General features: G+C 37.3%; 1 protein-coding gene across 1 annotated transcript in view; it reads right to left on the bottom strand.

Moving 5' to 3' along the window:
- LOC133559627 (receptor-type tyrosine-protein phosphatase epsilon-like) overlaps positions 1–15526 on the bottom strand; it is a 73796-nt gene extending 58270 nt beyond the window's left edge. The window contains exons 1-3 of the mRNA XM_061911562.1: positions 15385–15526; positions 15162–15275; positions 1264–1441 (exon numbers count right to left, since the gene is read on the bottom strand). The gene's annotated coding sequence lies outside the window, so the exon portion shown is untranslated. The remainder of the gene's footprint in view (positions 1–1263; positions 1442–15161; positions 15276–15384) is intronic.
- Positions 15527–21169: the final 5643 nt, after the last annotated feature.

The raw sequence follows: 21169 nt of genomic DNA, 5'->3' as shown, positions 1-21169 counted from the left end.
ATGTTTCGTACTGTAATATGTATGCGGCTTATAGTCCAGAGTGGCTAATATATATAAAGATATCTATTTCTTCTAAAAATTGGTGGTTGCGGCTTGAATAAAGCCCGGAAAATACTGTATAGACCTTTCTATTCACAAACCTGTTCAAAAACTATCAAGTACATCAAGGTTCTAGTGGATTCCAGAGGATGAGGTGCAAAAATTAGCATGACAGCTACAAAGAAAACAATGAAAACGATGCTGGATGATACAAATCACTGACCTTACATTTCTCAACGTGCCCACTGTAAGTTTTTACAATATAACTAAAACAACTCATACTTACTAAACCGTTCCGTGCATTCATTTTGTTCAGTTTCAAAAACTCTTGAAATTGAGTTTGTTTAGCTGATTAGAAAGCCAGCTTCCACAGCTAGTGGGTCCATGACGATGACTTCTGTTTTGTTTGATCAGCCGTTTCACTGCCCTGTGACGGGCATAGTTTGGAAACATTTAAGGTATGTAAATAAACATTAACAAAATGTTTCGGACCGTTATATGTATGCGGCTTGTACTCCAGTGTGGCTAATATGTGTAACAATATTTATTTCTTCTAAAATTTGGTGGTTGCGGCTTAAATATAGCTCGGAAAATACCGTAAAAACTTTTCTCTTCGCAAACCTGTTCAAGAACTATCAAGTACATCAAGTTTCCAGTGGATTCCAGAGGATGAAGTGAACAAATTAGCATTACAGCTACAAAGAAAACAATGAAAACGATACAAACCACTGACCTTACATTACTCAACGTTCCCATCTTTTGGTTCTGTGGAGACTATTCTGTCGGATCGAACGCTTGCCTTCCTTCTAATTAGGAGCGTAAAAAAAAACCCACAAAAAAAACGCAGCACCATCACATTCCGCACAAATCAATATCCTCTCAAATGCCGGGCGCTGCCTCGACATGAGGAGCGTTTTTGTTCTCTTCTCCAAGGCAAGCGAGAAGAAAGACAACACAATAACGGCACATGTCAGTGAGGTGCAGTCGGGAAGAAAACGAGGAGGTGAGATGTGAAGAGATCAATGTTTGGATTTTGGCTTCACAGAATACTACTGACATCTTCGGCTCGACTGTAGTTTTCCGCGTTTTACACAGCAGGGGGTGATTTCTGAACAAGGTTCCCTTTCAAAGTAAACTCAACAGAATAGAACTATATTACTTCGACCGCGTCTCTTTGCATCGGTCAATTCGTCAAAAGGGCTAACAAAAAAACAGAATACTTACACATCCAAAAGAAAGCCAGACCGATCTGGTATCAGAGGACGTCCATAGCAGCCGTGAGAGCCAAGAGATCCGTGAGTCACATCCTTTCAGAGGTGTCGGTACCGGATGAAGAGGGGTCCAGTCGGCGCGGGGTCAGAACTTTAGAACGGGATCAAGGTACATCGAATCATGGAGGAACCTGGAAAAAACGAAACAAGTTCAAATTGATACCAACAACTCTAAGATATATTGAACAATAAGCTATTGGGGAAAAACATCGATATCTGTAAATAATGACGGACAAAAGAGGCTGAGTTTCCTTGATCAGGCACAAGACATTGATACAACCTTGAATATGTGTACATGTTCTTTAAAACTAACTTTGAACCAAGGTAGCAAAATATTTGTGTTTGTAAATGGAGACAACGTTGGGTCCAGGTTGCTGGTTGGGAAAGGACCAACATTTCAATGGTCACATCAACATTAGAACCCAACATTAAATAAACGTTGTCAAATAGAATGGAATATTGGTTGGAAAATTCAATGGTGAAATCAACGTCACAACCCAACATTGATTAAATGTCGTCATGTTGTGTCAACGTTGTATTTGTGTTGTGGTATACTGGTTGGGAAATGACCAAAATTCAATGGTCCAATCAAGGTTGGAACCCAACATTGAATAAACGTTGTCAAATAGAATATTGTTTGGAAAAATCAATGGTCAAACAACGTCAGGTTCCGACATTGAATAAATGTTGTCAAAAAGCCTGTTGTGTCAACGTTGTATTTGTGTTGTGGTTTATGGTTGGGAAATGACCAGAATTCAATGGTCCAATCAACGTCAGAACCTGACATTGAATAAACGTTGTCAAATAGAATGTTGGTTGGACAATTCAATGGTCCAATCAACGTCAGAACCTGACATTGAATAAACGTTGTCAAAAATAATTTTAGTTGTAAAATTCAATGGTGAAATCAACGTCACAACCCAACATTGATTAAATGTCGTCAAAAAGCCTGTTGTGTCAACGTTGTATTTGTGTTGTGGTATACTGGTTGGGAAATGACCAAAATTCAATGGTCCAATCAACGTGAGAACCCGACTTTGATTAAAAGTCGTCAAATATCATGGTGTTTCAACGTTGTATTTGTGTTGTAGAATGGTAAAGAAATAAACTAAATTCAATGGTCAAATCAACTGTGGTCAAAATGTCTGGGAATTAACCCGGGGCTTCATCCTGTTGGTGACGCCAATTTAAAGTGGTAGAAAAGTGGGGATTGAACCCAGGGTCTCATTCTGTTCGTGACGCCAATTTTATGAGGCAAAAAAGTTTGAATCTTAAACAGGAACAATAGAGAATTTGTTACAGGAGTTTATTTACTCATAATCAGATGGTACAAAGTTGGATTGAATCGATATTATTACAGAAAGTGTCTCATGAGACGAAAAAAGGTGAACCCTCATGAAAGGAATTAAAAAGAGCGCACACCAGGCTTGGTCTTCCCTTCTTTTTTATACACTCCATGATGGCCTGATTTGTAGCATAACAACTTGTATACCTGACCAATGTTCAGGGTGACTTGAGCTCTTACGTCGTGTCCCTGCCAATGCATTTAGTTTAGAGGTAACCCTAGGACGGAAATTTTCCACTACACAACGTTACAGCCTAACATTGATTAAACGTCGTCAAAAAGCATGTTGTGTCAACGTTCTATTTGTCTTGGTTGGGAAATGACCAAAATTCAATGGTCCAATCAACGTCAGAACCGAACTGTGGAAGTTGCCTCCCAGTGGGTTCTTGCTGACTACACACGTGAGCTGGAAACCGGCGCTACGGGTGTTAAAGTTTTCATTTTTTCATTAAAGATCTAGCACGACACTCGACTTTTCAGGCCCCTCCTCCGTGTTCCGTGTGCTTCCGTCTCTCCAAGCCCTCCTCCTGCTCCCGGCTGCTACTAATAAGAATAACAGGTGATTAGACAACTGGTCCCAGCTGGGCAATCTAATCACCTGTCAGCTGTGTTCCAAGCAAGCGCGCCGACACAATAACATTTAATAAACGTCGTTAAAAAGCATGTTGTTTCAACGTTGTATTTGTGTTATAGAATATTGGTAGGAAAATGACCAAATTTCAATGGTCAAATCAAGGTCGGAACCTGACATTGAATAAAAATAAGTTTGAAAACGCCTATGCTAAAACCTCATCCCGACAAATTAAGAGCGTGGTTTTCCCACACCTGACAAAGGCTTCAGTGTCATGGCGTTCCATTCCTTTGCTCCAACGCCAGGGAGGAAGCCCCGCCCCCCTTTGAACACCCTTCTCTGGCCTTTTCTTGTACTCTGACATCATGTTCCTTGAACAGTTCCATGTCGTAAATGTAGGGTCCAATATTATTTTTAACACTTCTCCAAGGCCAACATAGGAAAATGTTCATTCATGATTTTATAGAGTGAACAGGAAGTGGACATAAAAATGAAGGGCGGGGCAAAAAAAAAAACACTTCATATGGCGTCTGGTTTGCCGATACATCCCTCCTTGAGCATGTTTTAGAACACAGGCGTCAAACTCAATGCTCCTGATTGAATGTGTACAAGTATTTAATAGGAACGTATAAAAGTATCTACTAGGAATGTGTAAAAGTATCTACCTGTAAGATGTAAAATTATCTACTAGGAACGTGTAAAAGTATCCACTAGGAATGTGTAAAACTATTTAATGGGAACGTGTAAAAGTAGTTACTAAGAACGTGTAAAAGTATCTACTAGGAATGTGTAAATGTATTTAATAGGAACGTGGAAAAGTATCTACTAGGAATGTATAAAAGTATCTACTTGGAACATGTAAAAGTATCCACTAGGAATGTGTAAAAGTATTTAATAGGAACGTGTAAGAGTATTTACTAATAAGGTGTAAAAGTATCTACTAGGAATGTGTAAATGTATTTAATAGGAAAGTGTAAAAGTATCTACTAGGAATGTATAAAAGTATCTACTTGGATTGTGTAAAAGCATCCACTGGGAGATTGTGTAAAAGTATTTAATAGGAACATGTAAGAGTATTTACTAATAACGTGTAAAAGTATCTACTAGGAATGTGTAAATGTATTTTATAGGAATGTGTAAAAGTATCTACTAAGGATTTGTGTATAATTTCATTAATTTGAACATGTACAAGTATTTAATAGGAGTGTGTAAAAGTAATTAAATGGAATGTGTAAAAGTATCTACTTGGAACGTGTAAAAGTATCTACTTGGAACAAGTAAAAGTATCTACTAGGAATGTGTAAAAGTATTTAATAGGAATATGTAAATGTATCTACTAGGAACGTGTAAAAGTATTGACTTGGAATGTGTAACAGTAACTACTCAGAATTTGTAAAATTATTTACTTGGAAAGTGTAAAAGTATCTACGAGGAATGTGTAAAAGTATTTAACATGAACGTGTAAAAGTATCTACTAGGAATTTGTAAAAGTATCCACTACGAATGTGTAAAAGTATCTATTAGGAACGTGTAAAAGTATCTACTAGGAACGTGTAAAAGTATCTACTTGGAACAAGTAAAAGTATCTACTTGGAATGTGTAAAAGTACCTACTCGGAATGTGTAAAAGTGTTTTAATAGGAACGTGTAAAAGTATCTACTATGAACGTGTAAAAGTATTTACATGGAGTGTGTGAAAGTATTTACTTATAACAAGTAAAAGTATCTATTTAGAACTTGTAAAAGTATCTACTAGGATTGTGTAAAGGTATCTATTTGGAACTTGTAAAAGTATCTACTAGGAATGTGTAAAAGTATTTTATAGGAACGTGTAAAAGTATCTACTAGGAACGTGTAAAAGTATCTACTAGGAACATGTGAAAGTAAATACTATGAATGTGTAAAGTATCTACTGGGTAAATGTAAAAGTATCTACTAGGAATGTGTAAAAGTTTTGAATATGAATCTGTCAAAGTACCTACTAAGAACGTTTAAAAAATGTGCTTGGAATGTGTAAAAGTATCTACTTGGAATGTGTAAAAGTATCTACTAGGAGTGTGTGAAAGTATCTACTTGGAACAAGTAAAAGTATCTACTAGGAATGTGTAAAAATATTTAATAGGAACAAGTAAAATTATCTACTAGGAATGTGTAAAGGTATCTACTTGGAAAAAGTAAAAGTATCTACTAGGAACGTGTGAAAGTATCTACTTGAAATGTGTAAAAGTATCTGCTTGGAACGTGTAAAATTATGTATTATCTACTACAATATTTACATTTCCACTGCCTGAAAAAAAAAGTAGTCTTTCTTCCAGCGCGGCGTTGTCCTTTCAGGCCGGCGTTTACACGTGCACTTCCTCTGCCCACCGACTAAGAGGCCAACCATGCGAGCTCGTTAAAGTTTTATGGCGTGGCGCTCGCAGATTCCATCATTAATTTACGGCCGGACCGGGCAGGGAGGACGCACGGTGACCAAGTAACCATTTCCTGCAAAGTGGTTCAATCAATTTGTTTGTGCTTTCCGTCACCATAAAACTGCTAAAACTGTCACATATGACCTTTTATTTTTTTTACGCCATCCGTCATAAAACACAACATTTATGTAACCTGACCTCAACCAGTCCTGCATTTTATTTTCAACATATACTCGATTGAATAGACAGCAAATACAAAATATTTAACATTCAAACTGAGAAACTTTGTTATCTTTTGCAAATAATAGGAATTTGATGCCTGCAGCACGTTTCAAAAAAGCTGGCACAAGTGGCAAAAAAGACTGAGAAAGTTGAGGAATGCTCATCGGACTCTTATTTTTGGAAACATCCCACAGGTGGACGGGCTAATTGGGAACAGTTGGGTGCCATGATTGGGTATAAAAGCAGCTTCCATGAAATGCGCAGTAATTCACAAAAAAAGGACGGAGCGAGGGTCACCACTTTGTCAACAAATGCGTGAGCAACTTGTCTAAGAAAAACATTTCTCAACCAGCTGTTGCAAGAAATTTAGGGATTTCATCAAAAGGTTCAGAGAATCTGGAGAAATCACTGCACGTAGACGGTACTGCATTAAAAAACAACAACATCGGCGTGTAAAGGATATCACCACGGGGGCTAGGGAAGACTTCAGAAAACCACTGTCAGTAACTACAGTTCATCGCTACATCTGTAATTTCAAGTTAAAACTGTAGTATGCATAGAGAATTGTTTTTATCAACAACACCCGGAAACGCCGTCGGCTCCGCTGGGCCCCGAGCGTATCTAAAATGGACTGATGCAAAGTGGAAAATTGATCTGTGGTCTGACGACGGGTGGCCGGAAAATAAAATAATTGCACAGCACAGCTTTAACGTAACAGTCCCCACTTTGTCAGAAAATGCCTGAACAAATTGTCTAAGAACAACATTTCTCAACCAGCTTTTGCAAGGAATTTAGGGATTTCACCATCTAAGGTCCGTAATATCATCAAATGGTTCAGAGAATCTGGAGAAATCACTGCACGTAGACAGTACTGTATTAAAAACAACAACATCAGTGTGTAAAAGATATCACCACGTGGGCTAGGGAACACTTCGAAAAAACCATTGGCAGTAACTACAGTCGGTCACTACATCTGTTAGTGCAAGTTAAAACTCTACTGTGCAAAGAGAACAAAATTTATCAACAACACCCGGAAACGCCGCCGGCTCCGCTGGGCCCCGAGCGTATCTAAGATGGACTGATGCAAAGTGGAAAAGTGTTCTGTGGTCTGACGAGGGGTGGCCGGAACACAAAATAATTGAACAGCACGGCTTTAATGTAACGGTCCCCACTTTGTCAGAAAATGCGTGAGCAAATTGTCTAAGAAAAACATTTCTCAACCAGTTTTTGCAAGGAATTCAGGGATTTCACCATCTACGGTCCATAATATCATCAAAAGGTTCAGAGAATCTGGAGAAATAACTGCAGGTAGGCGATACTGCATAAAAAAACCAAAACAAAAAAACATCGGTGTGTAAATGATATCACCACGTGGGCTAGGGAACACTTCGAAAAAACCATTTTCAGTAACTACAGTCGGTCGCTACATCTATTAGTGCAAGTTAAAACTCTACTGTGCAAAGAGAAAAACATTTATCAACAACACCCGGAAACGCCGCCGGCTCCGCTGGACCCCGAGCGTATCTAAGATGGACTGATGCAAAGTGGAAAAGTGTTCTGTGGTCTGACGAGGGGTTGTCGGAACACAAAATAATTGCACAGCACTGCTTTAACGTAACGGTCCCCACTTTGTCAGAAAATGCTTGAGCAAATTGTCCAAGAACATTTCTCAACCAGCTACTGCAAGGAATTTAGCGATTTCAACATCTACGCTCCGTAATATAATCAAAAGGTTCCGAGAGTTTGGAAAAATCACTGCATGTAGGCGGTACTGCATTAAAAAACAACAACATCAGTGTGTAAAGGATATCACCACATGGGCTGGGGAACACTTCAGAATAAAAACACTGTCAATAACTACAGTTGGTCGCTACATGTGAATTGTGAAGTGAATTATAGTTATATAGCGCTTTTCTCTAGTGACTCAAAGCGCTTTTGTATAGTGAAACCCAATATCTAAGTTACATTTAAACCAGTGTGGGTGAAACTGGGAGCAGGTGGGTAAGGACACAACGTCAGTGACTAGGATGTCAGAAGTGGGGATTGAACCTGGAACCCTACCGACCAAGTTATACCACCTCTTACATCTGTAAGTGCAAGTTAAACCTCCACTATACAAAGCCAAAGCCGTTCATCAACAACACCCGGAAAGTCCGCCGACTCTGTAAGTCTTCTCAAATGATACATTTTGTGGCTAGAAATGTGGTCCAATAAAATGATTGAAAGTTACAACCGCGGTTACTTACGTTATGTCCTTTATTGTCGATGTGAATCAAAAATACCCGGAGTTATGGCTCCGGTGGATTTAACATCCTACGGACAATAAAAAAAGAAAAAAAACTAAGTGGTGTCTAACATTCTAGTTCATGTTCTGTGTTCCTGAGGCTGACAGGAAGTGGGCCAAGTCATGCAATCCGACGCCGTTCTAAAAACGGACACTGGAGCTTTGTAAAAATTGGGTCGTTTAATCAGAGACAGGAAGTGAAGGTCATGTCGTGTACGAACTAATGGCCACTTAATAATTCATGAATGAGGTAACGGTTATTATAGCCGACAGTCCTTGTGGTATCACTAGTTTTTTAAGAGATACATGTTGACTGCAATGTGATGGCAGTCACACATAAGAGATACGTGTAGACTCCAATATGATGGCAGTCACACATAAGAGATACGTGTAGACTCCAACATGATGGTAGTCACACATAAGAAATACGTGTACACTGCAATATGATGGCAGTCACACATAAGAAATATGTGTAGACTACAATATGATGGCAGTCACACATTAGAGATACATGCAGATTGCAATGTGATGGCAGTCTTACATAAAAGATACGTGTAGACTGCAATATGATGGCAGTCTCACATAAGAGATACGTGTGAACTGCCATATGATGGCAGTCACACATAAGAGATAGGTGTAGACTGAAACATGATGGCAGTCACACATAAGAGATAGGTGTAGACTGAAACATGATGGCAGTCACACATGAGAGATACGTGTAGACTGCAATATGATGGTAGTCTCGCATAAGAGATACGTGTGGACTGCAATATGATGGCAGTCACACATAAGAGATACGTGTAGACTGCAATATGATGGCAGTCTCACATAAGAGATACGTGTGAACTGCCATATGATGGCAGTCCCGCATAAGAGATACGTGTAGACTGCAATATGATGGCAGTCTCACATAAGAGATACGTGTGGACTGCCATCATGGCAGTCACACATAAGAGATAGGTGTAGACTGCAATATGATGGCAGTCACACATAAGAGATATATGTAGACTGAAACATGATGGCAGTCACACATGAGAGATACGTGTAGACTGCAATATGATGGCAGTCACACATAAGAGATACGTGTAGACTGCAATATGATGGTAGTCTCGCATAAGAGATACGTGTGGACTGCAATATGATGGCAGTCTCACATAAGAGATACGTGTGAACTGCCATATGATGGCAGTCACACATAAGAGATACGTGTGGACTGCCATCATGGCAGTCACACATAAGAGATAGGTGTAGACTGCAATATGACGGCAGTCACACATAAGAGATATATGTAGACTGAAACATGATGGCAGTCACACATGAGAGATACGTGTAGACTGAAACATGATGGCAGTCACACATGAGACATAGGTGTAGACTGCAATATGATGGCAGTCACACATAAGAGATACGTGTAGACTGCAATATGATGGCAGTCTCACATAAAAGATACGTGTGAACTGCCATATGATGGCAGTCCCGCATAAGAGATACGTGTAGACTGCAATATGATGGCAGTCTCACATAAGAGATACGTGTGGACTGCCATCATGGCAGTCACACATAAGAGATACGTGTGAACTGCCATATGATGGCAGTCACACATAAGAGATACATGTGGACTGCCATCATGGCAGTCACACATAAGAGATAGGTGTAGACTGCAATATGACGGCAGTCACACATAAGAGATATATGTAGACTGAAACATGATGGCAGTCACACATGAGAGATACGTGTAGACTGCAATATGATGGCAGTCACACATAAGAGATACGTGAAGACTGCAATATGATGGCAGTCCCGCATAAGAGATACGTGTGGACTGCAATGTGATGCAGTCACACATAAGAGATATGTGTAGACTGCAATATGATGGCAGTCCCGCATAAGAGATACGTGTAGACTGCAATATGATGGCAGTCTCACATAAGAGATACGTGTGAACTGCCATATGATGGCAGTCACACATAAGAGATACGTGTAAACTGCCATATGATGGCAGTCACACATAAGAGATAGGTGTAGACTGCAATATGATGGCAGTCACACATAAGAGATAGCTGTAGACTGCAATATGAATTTAATTTTGTAACCAATATTCTACAACACCAACACGACGTTGAAACAACATGCTTGTTGATGACAATTAATCAATGTTGCGTTTTGACATTTGACAATTGAATTGTAGTAAATTTGTAACCAATATTCTACAACACCAATACGACGTTGAAACAACATGCTTTTTGTCAAAGTTAGTAGGTGACGAACCCCAAGATGCAGAGATGGAGGCAGGTATGGAATGAGAAAACAGGATTTAATCAAATACTAAGACAAAAACAAAACCAAAAGGGGACAAACACAAAGCGCGCACGAGGCAGATAATCATACAAAAGGAGCTAGCCTGGGAGCTAGGAAATAACAAACAGGAGCTTAGCGTGGAAGCTAGTGGGTAGCGAACAGGCAAACTGAAGTCATACCTGTATAATGAAAAATAAAACGGAAGCAGGGAACAAAAAACAGTAAGCTACAAACATCAACTGAATATAGCTTACCGCTACGCTGCAAAGACAAGGTACGACACGACAGGAGCGATAACACGTCACAAGAGCGACTAGACGTGACATCGACAAGACAATACAATGATCCAGCACTGACTGGAAGACACAGTGGGTACAAATAGGAGCGGGCTGATTGACACCAGGTGTGGCCAGGTGCCAATCAGCCGCAGATGAGGTGACAACAGCACACAGGAAGACAAACAGGAAGCTGAATCAAAATAAGAGCACTTGACAGGAACTAAAGACAGGAAATACTAAACACAGAGGTAACAGAGACAAATGCAGAAGAAAAAACTAAAACATAGAAAAACTGTCAGGGGAAAGCCTGACACTTTTTGACGACGTTTAATGAATGTTGTGTTCTGACTTTTATTTGACCTTTAAATTTAGGTAATTTTTAAAACCAATATTCTATGACACAAATACAACGTTAAAACAACATGCTTTTTGACGACGTTTAATCAACGTTGCGTTTTGACGTTTATTTGACAATTGAATTGTAGTAAATCTCTAACCAATATTCTACAACACAAATACAACTGTCAGGCTTGCCCCTGACAGTTTTTCTATGTTTTAGTTTTCCTCTGCATTTCTCTGTTTTGTCTGTGTTTAGTATCTCCTGTCTTTAGTTCCTGTCTAGTGCTCTTATTTTGTCAGCTTCCTGTCTTGTTCCCTGAGTGCTGTGTTCCTCCTCAGCTGCGGCTGATTGGCACCTGGCCACACCCGTTGCCAATCAGCCCGCTCCTATTTGTACCCTCTTCGTCTTGTGTCAGTTGCGGGATCATTGTATTGTCTTGTCGATGTCACGTCTAGTCGCTCTTGTGATGTGTTATCGCTCCTGTCGTGTCGTACCTTGTCTTTGCAGCGTAGCGGTAAGCTATATTCAGTTGATGTTTGTAGCTTACTGTTTTTTGTTCCCTGCTTCCGTTTTATTTTTCATTATACAGGTATGACTTCTGTTTGCCTGTTCGCTACCCACTAGCTTCCACGCTAAGCTCCTGTTCGTTATTTTCTAGCTCCCAGGCTAGCTCCTTTTGTTTGGTTATCCGCCTCGTGCGCCCTTTGTGTTTGTACCCTTTTGGTTTTGTTTTTGTCTTAGTATTTAATTAAATCATGTTTTCACATTCCATGCCTGCCTCCATCTCTGCATGTTGGGGTTCAACACCAAATAACTCTGACAACAACGTTGAAACAACGTACTTTTTGAGGACGTTTAATCAATGTTGGGTTTTGACGTTGATTTGACCATTAACCAGTCATTTTGTAACCAATATTTTTCAACACTAATATGACGTTGAAACAACCTGCTCTTTGACAACATTTTATCAATGTTGGGTTCTGACGTTGATTTGACCATTGAATTTTTGGTCATTTTCCAACCGATATTCTACAACACAAATACAACGTTGAAACAACATGCTTTTTGACGACGTTTAACCAATGTTGGGTTCTGACGTTGATTTTACCATTGAATTTTTGGTCATTTCCCAACCAATATTCTACAACATAAATACAACGTTGAAACAACATGCTTTTTGACGACGTTTAACCAATGTTGGGTTCTGATGTTTATTTGACTGTCGAATTTTAGTAATTTTGTAACCAATATTCTACAACATAAATACAACATTGAAACAACATGCTTTTTGACAACATTTTATCAATGTTGGGTTCTGACGTTGATTTGACCATTGAATTTTTGGTCATTTTCCAACCAATATTCTACAACACAAATACAACGTTGAAACAACATGCTTTTTGACGACGTTTAACCAATGTTGGGTTCTGACGTTAATTTGACCATTGAATTTTTGGTCATTTCCCAACCAATATTCTACAACATAAATACAACGTTGAAACAACATGCTTTTTGACAACGTTTAACCAATGTTGGGTTCTGATGTTTATTTGACTGTTGAATTTTAGTAATTTTGTAACCAATATTCTACAACATAAATACAACATTGAAACAACATGCTTTTTGAGGACGTTTCATCAATGTTGGGATTTGATCATTGAATTTTGGTCATTTCCCAACCAATATTCTTCAACACCAACACGACGTTGAAACAACATGCTTTTTGAGGACGTTTAGTCAATGTTGGGTTCTGATGTTGATTTGATTATTGAATTTTTGTCAGGATCCACTACTTGGATCATGACATGTTCTGGTTTTGTTGTGTTTGTTATCACATTCTGTCTGGTATTTGTCGTCCTCAGTTCCTGGTGGTACTTCCTGTTTCGTTTCCGTTTCCTTAGCAACGCATTTGTGTCACCTGCCTTGTTTTTCAACGCACACCTGCCTCCTGATTTCTGTCCCTTTTTAAGACTGCCTTTGTTTGCCATTCGCTCTCCGATTCTCATTTGCCATTCGATGCAACAGGTGGTAAAGACCGTTTGATACTTGTTAGCTTCCACGCTATTCCTGCCTTGTTTATGTCCCTAGCTTACATGCTAGCATTTTATGTTTGTTTTGTCTTAGTGCCTTTGTGCAAGTCTTTCTGTTCCTAGCCTGTTTTTATATAGTTAAATAAATTAGCATTCTTACCTTCACGCTGTGTCCATCTCAACTCCATGCTCAAGAGAACACAAACCACACCACGATTCCAGCAAACCGTCACAATTTTAGTCGTTTTGTAACCGATATTCTTCAACACCAACACAACATTGAAACAACATGCTTTTTGAGAACGTTTAATCAATGTTGGGTTTTGACGTTGATTTGACCATTAACCAGTCATTTTGTAACCAATATTTTTCAACACTAATACGACGTTGAAACAACCTGCTCTTTGACAACATTTTATCAATGTTGGGTTCTGACGTTGAATTGACCATTGAATTTTTGGTAATTTTCCAACCGATATTCTACAATACAAATACAACGTTGAAACAACATGCTTTTTGAGGACGTTTAATCAATGTTGGGTTTTGACGTTGATTTGACCATTAACCAGTCATTTTGTAACCAATATTTTTCAACACTAATACGACGTTGAAACAACCTGCTCTTTGACAACATTTTATCAATGTTAGGTTCTGACGTTGATTTGACCATTGAATTTTTGGTCATTTTTCAACCAATATTCTACAACACAAATACAACGTTGAAACAACATGCTTTTTGAACGCGTTTAACCAATGTTGGGTTCTGATGTTTATTTGACTGTTGAATTTTAGTAATTTTGTAACCAATATTCTACAACATAAATACAACATTGAAACAACATGCTTTTTGACGACGTTTCATCAATGTTGGGATTTGATCATTGAATTTTGGTCATTTTCCAACCAATATTCTTCAACACAAACACAACATTGAAACAACATGCTTTTTCAGGACGTTTAATCAATGTTGGGTTCTGATGTTGATTTGATTATTGAATTTTTGTCATGATCCACTACTTGAATCATGACATGTTCTGGTTTTGTTGTGTTTATTATCAAATTCTGTCTAGTATTTGTCGTCCTCAGTTCCTGGTGGCACTTCCTGTTTCGTTTCCGTTTCCTTAGCAACGCATTTGTGTCACCTGCCTTGTTTTTCGACGCACACCTGCCTCCTGATTTCTGTCCCTTTTTAACACTGCCTTTGTTTGCCATTCGCTCTCCGATTCTCATTTGCCATTCGATGCAACAGGTGGTAAAGACCGTTTGATACTTGTTAGCTTCCACGCTATTCCTGCCTTGTTTATGTCCCTAGCTTACATGCTAGCATTTTCTGTTTGTTTTGTCTTAGTGCGTTTGTGCAAGTCTTTCTGTTCCTAGCCTGTTTTTATATAGTTAAATAAATTAGCATTCTTACCTTACCATTAACAGTGCATAACGTTTTCATAACATGGTCACTACTGCCTACTTTGTCTTGTTATATTTTTATTTTACTGTTATATTGTTATTCCCATTGTTTTTATTCTTTTTGTAATATTTCTCTATTTTGTTTCCTTTCAAACCCCCATTATTTACTTTTTTTTTTTTTTTTTTAATTGATCTCAACTCTGTACACTGCTGCTGGAATTTTAATTTTCCTGATGGAACTCTCCTGAAGGAATCAATAAAACGACGTTGAAACAACATGCTTTTTGACAACCCTTATTCAATGTTGGGTTGTTGGTTGTTGTGACGTCGATTTGACCATTGGGATTTGGTCACTTCCCAACCAACAATGCAAGAATTTTAAAAGGACGCGTACGTATAATCAACGTTGTATCAATAATGTCTTGTGCCTGCCGGTTACGCAATGTTTCGGGGACGGCGTTGTACATTTTTTTTTTTAAATCCAACCCTGTCATGTTTATGTTTTGCATGCAGCCTGCAGGCCTCAGTGGTGTGCACACACTACTACACTCCACCCACACACACACTCCTGTCTAGACACACACACACACACTCATCTTATATAGATGTTTTGTTTACTTCCAACATTGCATTGCATCGCTGATGCCTTTGATTTGCTCCACTAACCTAATTCCTGCACGACGTCTTCTCCCTCACCATCACCATCATCACCATCATCATCATCAGCATCATCCCCATCATCACCCTCACCATCGTCTGGAGGAATGGCAGCGTGGATCCCTAATAGTCAGCGGTGCAACATGGCCACCAGACAGACACAAACATCCTTAAAAGAAACGTGGCTGAAAAAAAAATAATATATGTTTTTGCGTGGACGTGCGCATCTTACCGTGGAACGCAACGCCACCTGGCCGCCTCCGAGGGTGCGTCTTCGGTTCCCGATGCCGTGTGCGTGCGTGTGTGCTGTGCGAAAGAAGCAGCATGAAATGGGGTTGACACCGGTGAGGATGCGCTTCCTGCCCGAGCTGACGCGCGTTATGGCAGCCTCAGTGGAGCCTGCAGACACCCCCACCCACACACCCACCCTCCATAGCCGTCTTCTCACACCACCTCCTGGCTGCAGGAGGACTCACTTGCCCCCCCTGCCTCACCACTTCATTGCACGGAGGGGGCACTTGTGTCTTTATTATGAAATCTTCTATAGGACACGGATTTTTTTTCATCAAATTATGCTGATCATTGTATTGAATATACACCCAGAACATGGTACAAAACAATCGGCAAGATAGGATGCAGCTAGACCATGTAGTGTTTGATACGTAAGTAGTAAAACCTTAAAGTCACATCTTAAGTGCACAGGAAGCCAGTGCAGGTGAGCCAGTATAGGTAAATATGTATATAAAAATGTAAATAGAGTATAGGTATATATGTATGAAAAGGTATATTCAGTATAGAATAGAATAGAAAGTACTGTATTCATCCCTGGGGAACATTCAGCACCACAGTTCGCTCACAAACAATAATAATAATAAATACTATACATATAAATACGATATATATACATATAAATACTATATATATATTTATATATATATATGGCTGTCGGTATGAAGGACCTCCTGTGTCGTAGGTATATATGTATATAAAGGTATATACAGTATATGTATATAAAAGTATATACAGTATAGGTATAAATGTATAAAAAGGTGTATACACTATAGGTATATACTGTATGTATAAAAAGGTATATACAGTATAGGTACATACAGTATAGGTATAAATGTATAAAAGGTATATACAGTATAGGTATATAAGGTATATACAGTATAGGTATATATGTATAAAAAGGTATATACAGTATAGGTATTGATGCATAAAAATGTATATAGGTATATGAAAGGTATATACAATATAGGTATATGTGTATAAAAGGTATATACAGTAAAGGTATACATGTATAAAAAGGTATATACAGTATAGGTATGTATGTATAAAAATGTATATACAGTATAGATGTATAAAGGTATATACAATATAGGTATATATCTATAAAATGGTATATACAGTATAGGTATATATGTAAAAAAAGTATATACAGTATAGGTATATATGTATAAAAAGGTATATACAATATAGGTATGTAAAGGTACAGTATAGGTATATATGTATAAAAAGGTATATACAGTATAGGTACATATGTATAAAAAGGTATATACAATATAGCTATATATGTATAAAAAGGTATATAGGTATAAAATGTATTTACAGTATAGGTATGTATGTATATAAAGGTATATGCAATATAGGTATATGTGTATAAAATGTATATACAGTATAGGTATATATGTATAAAAAGGTAAATACAGTATAGGTATATATGTATGAAAAGGTATATACACTATAGGTATATATGTATTTACAGTATAGGTATAAATAAGGTATATACAGTATAGGTGTGTATGTATGTATAAAAATGTATATACAGTATAGTTATATATGTATATAAAGGTATATACAGTACAGGTATATAAATGTATAAACAGTATAGGTATATTTGTATATAAAGTATACAGTAGGTATATATGTTTAAAAAGGTATATACAGTATAGGTATGTATGTATATAAAGGTACATACAGTATAGGTATATATGTATAAAAGGTATATATGTATAAAAAGGTATATACAGTATAGGTATATATGTATAAAAAGGTATATACAGTATAGGTATATATGTCTAAAATGTATATATGTATAAAAGGTATATACAGTATAGGTATATATGTATAAAAGGTATATAAAGTATAGGTGTATATGTATAAAAAGGTATATACAGTATAGGTATGTATGTATGAACATGTATATACAATATAGGTATATAAAGGTATAAACAGTACAGGTATATTTGTATATAAAAGGTATAAAGAGTATAAGTATATTTGTAGATAAAGGTATATACAGTATATTGTAGGTATATATGTGTAAAAAGGTATATACAGTATAGGTATATACCGTATGTATAAAATGTATATATGTATAAAATGTATATACAGTATAGGTATAAATGTATAAAAGGTATATAAAGTATAGGTGTATATGTATAAAAATGTATATACAGTATAGGTATGTACGTATAAAAATGTATATACAGTATAGGTATATATGTATATAAGGTATAAACAGTATAGGTATATTTGTATATAAAAGTATATAGAGTATTCTGTAGGTATATATGTATAAAAAGGTATATACAGTATATGTTTGTATGCAAATAAAGGTATATACAGTATAAGTATATATGTATAAAATGTATACATGTATAAAAATGTATATACAGTATAGGTATAAAAAGGTATATACAGTATAGGTATATATGTATAAAAGGTACGGTATATACAGTAAAGGTATATATGTATATAAAGGTATAAACAGTACTGGTATATTTGTATATAAAGGTATAAACAGTATAGGTATATTTGTATATAAAAAGGTATATACAGTGTACTGTAGGTATATATGTATAAAAGGGTATGTACAGTATAGGTATGTATGTATGAACATGTATATACAATATAGGTATATAAAGGTATAAACAGTACAGGTATATTTGTATATAAAAGGTATAAACAGTATAAGTATATTTGTAGATAAAGGTATATACAGTATATTGTAGGTATATATGTGTAAAAAGGTATATACAGTATAGGTATATTTTTATAAAATGTATATATGTATAAAAGGTATATACAGTATAGGTATAAATGTATAAAAGGTATATAAAGTATAGGTGTATATGTATAAAAATGTATATACAGTATAGGTATGTACGTATAAAAATGTATATACAGTATAGGTATATATGTATATAAAGGTATAAACAGTATAGGTATATTTGTATATAAAAGTATATACAGTATTCTGTAGGTATATATGTATAAAAAGGTATACACAGTATATGTTTGTATGCAAATAAAGGTATATACAGTATAAGTATATATGTATAAAATGTATACATGTATAAAAATGTATATACAGTATAGGTATAAAAAGGTATATACAGTATAGGTATATATGTATAAAAGGTACGGTATATACAGTAAAGGTATATATGTATATAAAGGTATAAACAGTACAGGTATATTTGTATATAAAGGTATAAACAGTATAGGTATATTTGTATATAAAAAGGTATATACAGTGTACTGTAGGTATATATGTATAAAAAGGTATGTACAGTATAGGTATATATGTGTATAAAGGTATATACAGTATAGGTATATATGCATATAAAGGTTCATACAGTATAGGTATATTTGTATATAAAAAGGTATATATATATACAGTGTACTGTAGGTATATATGTATAAAAAGTAGGGCTGGGCAACGATTAAACATTTTAATCAAAGTTAATCGCACTATTTCTCCGATTAATCGCGATTAACTGCATTGTATACACAAAGCCCAATAATGAATTCAAAAGTAGTGTGTAGTGCACCTTTTGTTGGAATATTCTCCCACATGAACAAAAGCGCCAAAACATTTGTTGTGCCAACGCAATTTAAATCAGTCCTTGTTAAACAGTAGCAGTTAAATAGCATATTTTATGAAAATCAACTCAAAAAATGTAAATACAAACATTTGAGCTTATTGCCACTGCCAGGGTATTTAAGTTATCCTGTTTGTTATGGAAAATAAATATAATCTACATACAAATCTCTGAGCCACAATCATAACATCTGAACAGGCAATTTCTGAGGTAACAGCAGAAACATTTTTTTTTTTTATCAGGGATCTTATGTTTAAAAAAACCTATATTATAGGTAGTGGGCTGTTTTAGGGAATTTTGATCAAATTATCTGTAGTAGCAATATTAATAATGTTGTGTTTATTCTGCGTAGTGCACTTAAAATAATTAAGACCATATCTAGGAATTGATATGATGGGAATTTTCCGATTGTTTGCTTGGTGCTTTGATAAACTGAACGCATCATATACATGGTACTATATTGTGATGTTATGAGCCAGGGGAAAAAAGTACTACCCTACCCAGCATGCAACAGGAGTGACGAGCATGCGCGGTAGCCTGGTATAGGTTGTGTGTCGCCATGACGGCATCTTGTATGTTGTGATATGCACGCTCTGAAAGTAAACGTTAAGAACTCAGCCAACACGCCTCGTCTGCATTATTCATAAATAGACAGACAACAAACATACTCCGCTGCTTCACAGGCCGCTGGATTATTAAAACTCATTTGTATACTCTAGCCTTTAAATAGACTCCCTTTTTAGACCAGTTGATCTGCCGTTTCTTTTCTTTTTCTCCTATGTCCCACTCTCCCTTGTGGAGGGGGTCCGGTCCGATCCGGTGGCCATGTACTGCTTGCCTGTGTATTGGCTGGGGACATCTCTGCGCTGCTGATCCGCCTCCGCTTGGGATGGTTTCCTGCTGGCTCTGCTGTGAACGGGACTCTCGCTGCTGTGTTGGATCCGCTTTGGACTGGACTCTCGCGACTGTGTTGGATCCATTATGGATTGAACTTTCACAGTATTATGTTAGACCCGCTCGACATCCATTGCTTTGCTCCTCTCCAAGGTTCTCATAGTCATCATTGTCACCGACGTCCCACTGGGTCATTATTGTCACCGATGTCCCACTGGGTGTGAGTTTTCCTTGCCCTTATGTGGGCCTACCGAGGATGTCGTAGTGGTTTGTGCAGCCCTTTGAGACACTAGTGATTTAGGGCTATATAAGTAAACATTGATTGATTGATTGATGAATGTAGCTGGCAAAGTATTCCCATGCTAGCTAGCCGGTCTAGCAAGCACGCGTCATTCAGTCCAAAACGGCCCGATCTATCCACATCCAGAATTGTCTGGCGGTCGTAAGTGATCCCGGAGTGACCACGCTGTAAGCCAGCGATGAAATTAGCAGAATTGTCCGGTATTTTTGCCAAATGTTGGTAATGTTTGGTCCTGTTCTGTCTCCCTGTAATGTTTGGTCCAGTTCTGTCTCTCTGTAATTTTTTGTCCTGTTCTGTCTCCCTGTAATGTTTGATCCTCTTCTGTCTCCATTTATTGTTTTGTCCTGTTTTGTTTCCCTGTAATGTTTGATCCTGTTCTGTCTCCCTGCAATGTTTGATCCCATAATGTCTCCCTGTAATGTTTGATCCTATAATGTCTCCCTGTAATGTTTGATCCTCTTCTGTCTCCCTGTAATGTTTGATCCCGCTATGACTCCCTTTAATATTGAATCTTCTTCTGTCTCCCTGTAATGTTTGATCCTGTTCTGTCTCCCTGTAATGTTTAATCCCGCTATGTCTCCCTTTAATTTTTGATCCTCTTCCGTCTCCCGGTAATGTTTAATCCTCTTCTGTCTCCCTGTAATATTTGATCCTCTTCTGTCTCCCTGTAATGTTTGATCCTGTTCTGTCTCCCTGTAATGTTTGATCCTGTTCTGTCTCTCTGCAATGTTTGATCCAAGAGCCCCTCCACGCCAAAGCCCGTCCAGGCGTCGCCATCTTGTTAAGAAAAGGCGTTAACAAAATAAAAGCATGTAAACAACATACGCAAATGTGCGATAAAATAATTGTCGGCGTTAATAGAGTGATGAATTAACTCGTAATTAACGCATTAATTTGCCCACCCCTAATAAAAAGGTATATACAGTAATACAGTA

Source organism: Nerophis ophidion, linkage group LG09, assembly GCF_033978795.1.
Source record: "Nerophis ophidion isolate RoL-2023_Sa linkage group LG09, RoL_Noph_v1.0, whole genome shotgun sequence".
In the NCBI taxonomy this organism is placed as follows: Eukaryota; Metazoa; Chordata; class Actinopteri; order Syngnathiformes; family Syngnathidae; genus Nerophis; species Nerophis ophidion.
This window is presented reverse-complemented; position numbering and strand designations above follow the sequence as displayed.